An 8058-nucleotide genomic window follows, 5' to 3' on the forward strand; every position below is an offset into this window, starting at 1 on the left:
TTAATCCAGATTATTGCAAGTACAGAATACTGAAAAATACAGTTTTATATCCTTAATATCTTGCAGATCCGAAAACGAAAATTCAAATTCTAAATTAAGGGAATTTGTTTTAAATGGAGGTTATCTGTATTTTCAACTATAAATAACCAATCCTTTGAATATTCCTTGAATATGCCACATTCCTGAGCTTGAATAGGAATTGGAAAATAAAATCATCTTACTAGCTATGGAAGATGAGACCTGTTACCAGGTTTTATACAAACACATCTAAATGAAACATCTTGTTCATCCTGCCATATGACTTATCTTAATAGCCTGTTTCTGTAGGGGGTAAATGCTACAACTAATTAAAAAAGAAACATACAAGAGTTACCGAAGAAAATGCAGTTATCACTGCAGAAAATTGATTAAGGGAGGATATACTACTAAAGAGAAATCAGTGGACTGTGGGACAAGAGAAAACAGAAATAAGTGAGTGAAAATATGAAAGCAAAAATACATGAAAAAAACCTAAATGCTAGAATACAATGGTAATGCAGTTAATGATGGAAGAAGATAGAAGAGAAATGTATCTTTCTCTTCTTTACTCAGAAGGAAACTGCATGATGAATCCCCTTATCATACCAGGAAGATAAAGTACTTTCCAATCCATTAGTGAGCAAAGAGGTATAAAACAATATCTACATGTTGTAAACATTTAATGATTATATACATTTTTAATAATTTTTGGAATACAATGAAATTTCCTGCAGACTGAAGACTGATGCAACTATATAACTACTTAATAAAGAAGGGAAATGACCCTCGCAACTGCAGGCTTCTACTGCCATAAAGTCTGAGGTAAAATGACGAAAAAAAGGAGTTGAGATTCAGTTAAATGAGATTTAAGAATGGAAACCTACTTAATCTTCTTCAACAAAGTTTTTTTTCAAATAGATGAAGTGAAAAAAGCTAAATATAGAGAGCTGATGATTGACAAACCTTATAAAGTATTGACGGTTATCTCAAGGAATCGATATGCTAATTTCTTTAAATACTGAATATTTATAAGTTAAAACAAACAATGCAAACTAACCAGGAAAATATCAGGGAAATACGAGGGAAATATTTCACAGGAATTTAGCAGCCTTCCTCTATAAAGGCAATAAGGCTGGCAGCCCAGCTGAATGGACTACAGATGAGTGTAACACTGGGGTGCTCAAGAATTTTTGCCTCAGTCTTCAGCAGCAACTTCTCTTTTCACTCATCTTGATTGGATGGACAGCAGGACAGCAGGGACCAGGGTGAGAAAAATGCTTCCCATTGTATGTAAAGGTCAGGTTCCTGACCACCTGAGTAACCTGAATGTATGTAAGTCTATGGAACCCAAAGAGATGCATCCCAGAGTCCTGAGGGAATTGGATGATGCAGTTGCAAGCCAGTCTCCATGGTATTTTAAGAGTCATGGCAGACAGGTGAAGCCCCAGGTGACTGGAAAAAGTACCCACATACTTAAAGGTATTGTAGACATATACTTAAAGGGTAGAAAGCATGTCTCTGGGAACTACAGACCTGTCAGCCTCACCTCTGTTCTTGGGAATATCATGGAACAGATTCTCCTAGAAGCCAAGATAAGGCACATGGAAGACAGGGATGAGGTTCTAGACAGACAGCATGGCTTCACCAAGGGCAAGTTCTACATTACTAAGCCAGTGGCCTTCTAATATGGGGTGACTTCATTGATCCAGACTTCCATAAAATCTTTGACACAGTCCCTCACAATGTATTTCTCTGAATTGGAGAGATGGGTTGTCACGGACATTTTTTCATAAAGATCCTTTCTTTTAGGAATTTTCCTCTTCTGGGAAGCTGAGGCCCCAGAAAGAGAATGTAAACAATAATTATCTGCTGATGTGGAATGCAACAAGTGCACCGGTGATTGGCTCATGTTCCATGTTTACAATTAAGGGCCAATTACAGGACCAAGCTCTCTGGAACAGATTGACAGAGATCTCTCTTGTTTTTAGATTCCTATTCTATTCTTAGCTTAGCAGCTTTTGCAACTTTTCTCTCTATTCTTTTAGCATAGTCATAATGTATTATATATCATAATATAATAAATCCAACCTTCTGATCAAGAGACCAAGATTCTCGTCTATCCCTCTCACCCTGAGGAACCCTCACAAGCCATGTAACAATGGGTCAACCACTCAGTGGATAAGGAATTGCTTGAATTATTGCCTCCACAGGGTAGTGATCAAGAGCTCAGTCACAAACATCAATGGCAAGTGGTGACCTTCAGGGGTCTGTATTGGAACCAGGCTTATTTAATAATATCTCCACCAATGACATAGACAAATGGATTGAGTACACCCTAAGAAAATTTGCCAATGACGCCAAACTGAGTGGTGCTGTTGATACTCTGAAGGATGGGATGTCATCCAGAGGGACCTGGATAAGCTCCAGAAGTGGGCCCTATTGGACTGTCATGAGGATTGATCAGAGCAAGTGCAAGGTGCTGCATCTGGATTGGAGCACCCCCTAATGTTAACACAGGCTGGGCCATGAGCACATCAAGAGCAGCTCTGCCAAGAAGGACTTGGGGGTGCTGGTAGAAGAGAGGCTGGACATGATTTTGCCACGTGCACTTGCAGCCCAGGAAGCCAATGGTGTCCTATTTCAATATAGGTACAGACACAAGGATTACTGTGACATTTAAGTCCTTATAAACGCAAGAGAGCTGACAAAAACACCTAGAAACCTGTCCTTATATTGTGATTTTTAATGGAATTTACACATCCAATTAAATAGGTATAAAAATAGGAAATGCATAAGTTTGTATTACAAAGGTATCTTAAAGTTTTCAAGAAAGAGAAAGAGAGAAAGAAAGAGAGAGAGAGAGAAAGAGAGAAAGACAGAGAGAGATAGAGAGAAAGAGAGAGAAAGACAGAGAAAGAGAGAAAGAGAGAGAAAGGGAGCGAAAGAAAGAAAGAAAGAAAGAAAGAAAGAAAGAAAGAAAGAAAGAAAGAAAGAAAGAAAGAAAGAAAGAAAGAAAGAAAGAAAAAGAAAGGCTAAAATGTGGCTGTTGAATGCTTTCTAAATATTTTCCAAAGTATGAGAAACCTTTTATTTTTGTATGATATCTCATAGGACTGATTGCAGCACACAGGGTGTATATTATAGGACTGCTGTGAAGTTACCCTTACCAGGATTACATTACATGTATAGGAAATTACTTTTCCAGATATCATTTTGATATATATGGAAAAAAATGCAAACCTTTAAAAGGAGTACTGAATTTCTTGATACTTTGCACAAATGGGAGATAGAAAAATCACAGCATACTATTTTTCTGCTACTCATCCTTTTACAGTTAGAAGATGAGACAATTACTTCTGTAGTACAAGCGATTTTAAATACCAGTTTCAGAATCAGATAAGTCACTTAAGATGCTGGGTTTTTTCAATTAACTGTAATGGAAGTCTCTGATAATCCACTATCTGCAGAGGTCAAAAGGGAGTTAAGAGGAACCCTACCCACTGTGTCTTCCTGAGGTAGCCATTAGTGCTCCCTTACAACAGTACAGGGATAAACTGCCTGCTACATATATATCCTGCTTTTTAAGGAGTTAAATGTAGAAACATCCTGTCTCCCCAGATGAAATTCTGAAATTATTTAATTGGAGGCTATTGTACATTTATAGAAAACAGCTGGTCCAATTCTATTGACACTTTTTAGAAGATTGTGTTCCTCGCTTCACCGGTCATATTCCCTAAGGAGCTGAAACACTCCGATCAAGGACTCGGTTCCACCTTGGTTATTCTTGAGCCCTGGACACTACATGATGGCCTGCACCAACAAAGCATGGCTAGCAGGTCTGCCCCTCCACTCTGCTCTGCTGAGATCCCACCTGGAGCACTGCATCCAGCAGTAATGGTCGCCCCAAGAGTCCCAGGTGGCACCACCTATTTCAAAACAGGAGAGGGAACTTCATCCTTCCATCCTATAGAGTTGCCATTTACCTTTTTCCTAATTTGTTAAGGACCTATGTGACCACTGCCTACAAATTCTGTACTTAAAAAGAAATCTGCAAAACAAAAAAAAACCCCTTATTGTTCTTTACTGTACTATGAATGCTAGCTAATAAATTATAATTTTAATTTCATCAACTACAATATCAGGGAATGGAGAAAAATTATGAATGAGAAAAATATGTGTAATCTCTTCACATGTAAACACACTATTTCTCAGCAGGATCTGGTATTTATCAGTTTTCAGTAAAAATTATTGTTATTTTTTAGTATGAAAATATTGAGAGGACCCCAAGCCTGGAAATTGTCATTATTGTTGCAAAACTGTGCTATCTGCTTCCAGAAGGTCACACCTGACCATTTTCCTTGCAGATATATGAGCTGCCTGCTAGAAATATTAGTCCTGTTAAGAAAATGGCATTGCATTCATGTTAACAGCCTGCCCTCTGGGCCACTCTTACCAGATCAATCACCTGGGCAATTCCAAACAAAATCAAAAGTTTACAGTTAGTCTAAGTTTAGGCAGTCTAATCATATTATTAATAGTAATTTTGGTACAATTGTGTTAACATTTGCAGTTCCAATTGCTCAGTTATTCAGATAATCCCCAATACTGGCTCAATGAATATTGAAATACGCAAACTTTCAAATATTGATGCCTTTCTCCAATGATTTTAGCTTTTTAACTCCAGGGAGGGAGTACTAGAAGGAACTGCAACAAATCAAAATCCTGTGCTCTTCTCTGGAAGGAGCTTACTGCTAACTGATTAGGGTGGTGTCTACTTTCTATTAGCAGGAGGAATACAGTGTTTATGTCAGTGATAGCTTCCTTCTCATTCTTGAAGTCACTGTCATTAGGTCATTCCCAGGTGCTAACACAGCCAGCGTAGTTGCTTTGACTTCATTACTTGATAATGCCATGTTGCACCTTAATTTTTTTACATGTGATATGGTTTACATTTTTTCCTGCCTTCATTAGGAAAAAAGAGAATAATCCCTCCCTCTCTGACTTCTCCACCCTCAAAAAAATCCCTAGAACCTGAAAAACAAAACAGCTCCCAAGGCTGCGTTTCTTTAATGACGCAATACTGATCATTTTTTATTTACTTATATCCATGGACCCTCTGACACTACCCCATCCTTGCATTTTCAATTTATAATTTCATGTTTGTCCTTTTGGAGATGCTACTTACAATCCCCTGTGTTTCTTCAACAGTTTTTAGGCTATAATTTTATAACAGCATAAGTATATATATCTTTTTATCAGCACAACAAGGAAAACAAACACAGGTAGAGAAGCTCACAGTGCTCTGATAAAGATTGGGTATAAAAATCTCCTGGTTTAAGTTATCTCTTATATTATCAAAACTGCTCAACACCAGTAATTACAGTTATATATCTAATATTTCTGGCTCTCCATCTAATAATGTGTAGATCATAAGATTCAAGATGTTATAAACGTTTCTTAAATTTCATAGTTGAAAAGAAGATGCACACAGGAGGGTACAGACTATAGCAATATAAAAGACTGTACAAGATTCATAGCTACATATGCTTCACTAGCAACCATCTGGAATCAGCACACTGAAATAAATCACATTTTCCTGTGGTGAAGTAACTGAAGCCCTAAAGCAGATAGCCTTCCAGAAGTAATGGGTTAAAACATGGAATGAGAGGCATGTAAAGAAGGGCCTAGCACTAGAACACACGGAGAAAGCACAGCACTAGGAAAACAGAGCAATAAATTAGATAAAAGGTAGAGCATTATGACAGGGGAAGAGATAGGTATAGGAGAAACTAATAAGCTAAGCAGGTTTAGAGCCAGCAATGTCAAAACGACCCTAAGGGTTTTGCCAAGCCACGGGATCTAAGCCAAATACACCGGGAATTGACCAAATTAGGAAAAGAGTTCGAAAGTTTAAAGAGGAAGACTCATTGGAAAGACCCCGTCTATGGTGAAGGCAACAGGAACGACCACCTGAAAATTCCCCAAAAGAGATGTCTCCACTTACGCTCCGCCCACGCTCCGCCTACACCACGCCCCATATGAATATGCATGATTATGTATCTGATCTGATGTAATCCTATACCCAAAATTGTATATAAGGCTTGCTTTTGCTATGTGAACTCAGAAATCCATTTTGTGATTTCTCCGACGCGTCGCTAATAAAAATACCTCCTGCTTAATTGACTTAAGCTGAGTCTGATTAGGCAGTCACTCTGCCTGTTTGGGGCAAAATTTGGCATCATAACTATAAGCAGATTGCAAAGACTGTTTGAGAAAACTTTATTGAATGAAACAGTATTAATGAAATGAACAAAATGTTAGTTGCATGTAGAAGATAAAATTCACTGCAACATTTTAAAAGTAAAAATAATTTGAATTGACAAGACTTATGAACTAGAAAGAATTGCATTACCAGTAATTTAAAATCATACAATATAGTGTTTGTTGCAAAAGAAATACATTTATGTTGGAGAAAATGAGACAGTCTGGAAGAGAAGTCCAGAGCAGAACAAAGTCCTGGAAGCAAAGGCATGAAAATGAATGTTGAAGAAGACAAAAAGAATGCACCAATGAAACATGAAACTTCCTGATTTGATGCATTTTATTATTGAAAGTTTAGAAAATTGCTTCTATGTATTAGATCAGCAAATTCTGCTTGTAACCTTGTGAAAAGGCAGTCAGAACTATGTTTAGGTCCCTGTTTCTTCTGGGGGAAAGGGGAAAAAAAGAAAGAGAAGGAGAGAGAAATAAAAAGATATATTCAGGCTTGGTATGAAGGCTAAATGATTTTATTAGAGCAATATTTTGCTAAGACCCAACTAAAATAGAGATGAAGTATGCACTGGAAGAAAAAAAATACAAGCAGCAAGATTACTGCTGATGTTTATATGATTGTTTATATACTAACAAAATAATATGTGCTCTGTAATAAGTGCACTAAGTGTAATAACACATCTTTAAAAAGTAAAATTTGAATTATGCTAAAAAGCTGATTTTCCATTAAATTCAAAAGACCTTGGTGTTCTTAAGGCCAATGACGGTATTTGATGAAAATGAGTCATCAAGCACAGACTATTTTTGTAATATGGTTATGAAGTAACCTCATTACAACTGTAGGAAGAAAAAGAACTATTAGTTAATTTGGTAAGAAAGGGAAGAAATATAAATTGGAAGCTATGAAGAACTTAATGAGCTTAAGCTATTTGGGAATTCCATTGCAATTTAAGCAGAAATTTGCTGACTATCTTCCACTGAAACCAACCTGATGAGAAAGCCGAAATCAATATATAATATGTCAATCTGCCTATGACAAGATGATGCTTATTATGATAGCTAGCATAGTTTTTCTTTACCTAGTCTCATTTTTAAAAATATCTGTTATTAATACTCCATTTACAATAATCTATACATATTGGCTTCCCGAGATTCTGACAGACTCTGCTTATATTTCAAAATCTTCCTTTAGCTCTATTTCTTAGGATCTAATTATGACTTGTATCTATTTAATTAGTTTCCATTTTTATTACAAAATGAAATATCCACTTGAATTAATTTGTTCCACTCTTAATATATTAACCAGTCCATGATATCACAACTTAACTGCCACTTCTTACTAATCAAAAGTCTAAAAAGCAAAAATTAAAACTTCAGAAAAATATCCTGTGTTTCATTTCATTTTATGCAATTGTCAGCAAAAAAAGAAGAGAACTTTTTCTGGATAATGGTCTTACATTTCATCCTACCAGTAACTCAATTCACTTAGCTAAAGGAAACTTCTTAGAAATACAGTATATCACAAATGTTCAAAGTTAGTTGAACTCAAAGTCTAAACCCATTAACAATATTTATGCCGATAGATATGCACTCTTCATTTTCCAGTACAGACCGTTTTGTTGGCAAAACTTTCACAGTATTTCAAACACTGCTGATATTTAGAAAATGCTTCTTCTGCTTAAAACTACATGCAAAGGCAGATGTCAGTATCGTTCACATATTTTTGTTGGAAACAAACTTCCTCACTGCAGTTGGTTTTGAAAAATA

Source organism: Zonotrichia albicollis, chromosome 5 (assembly GCF_047830755.1).
Source record: "Zonotrichia albicollis isolate bZonAlb1 chromosome 5, bZonAlb1.hap1, whole genome shotgun sequence".
In the NCBI taxonomy this organism is placed as follows: Eukaryota; Metazoa; Chordata; class Aves; order Passeriformes; family Passerellidae; genus Zonotrichia; species Zonotrichia albicollis.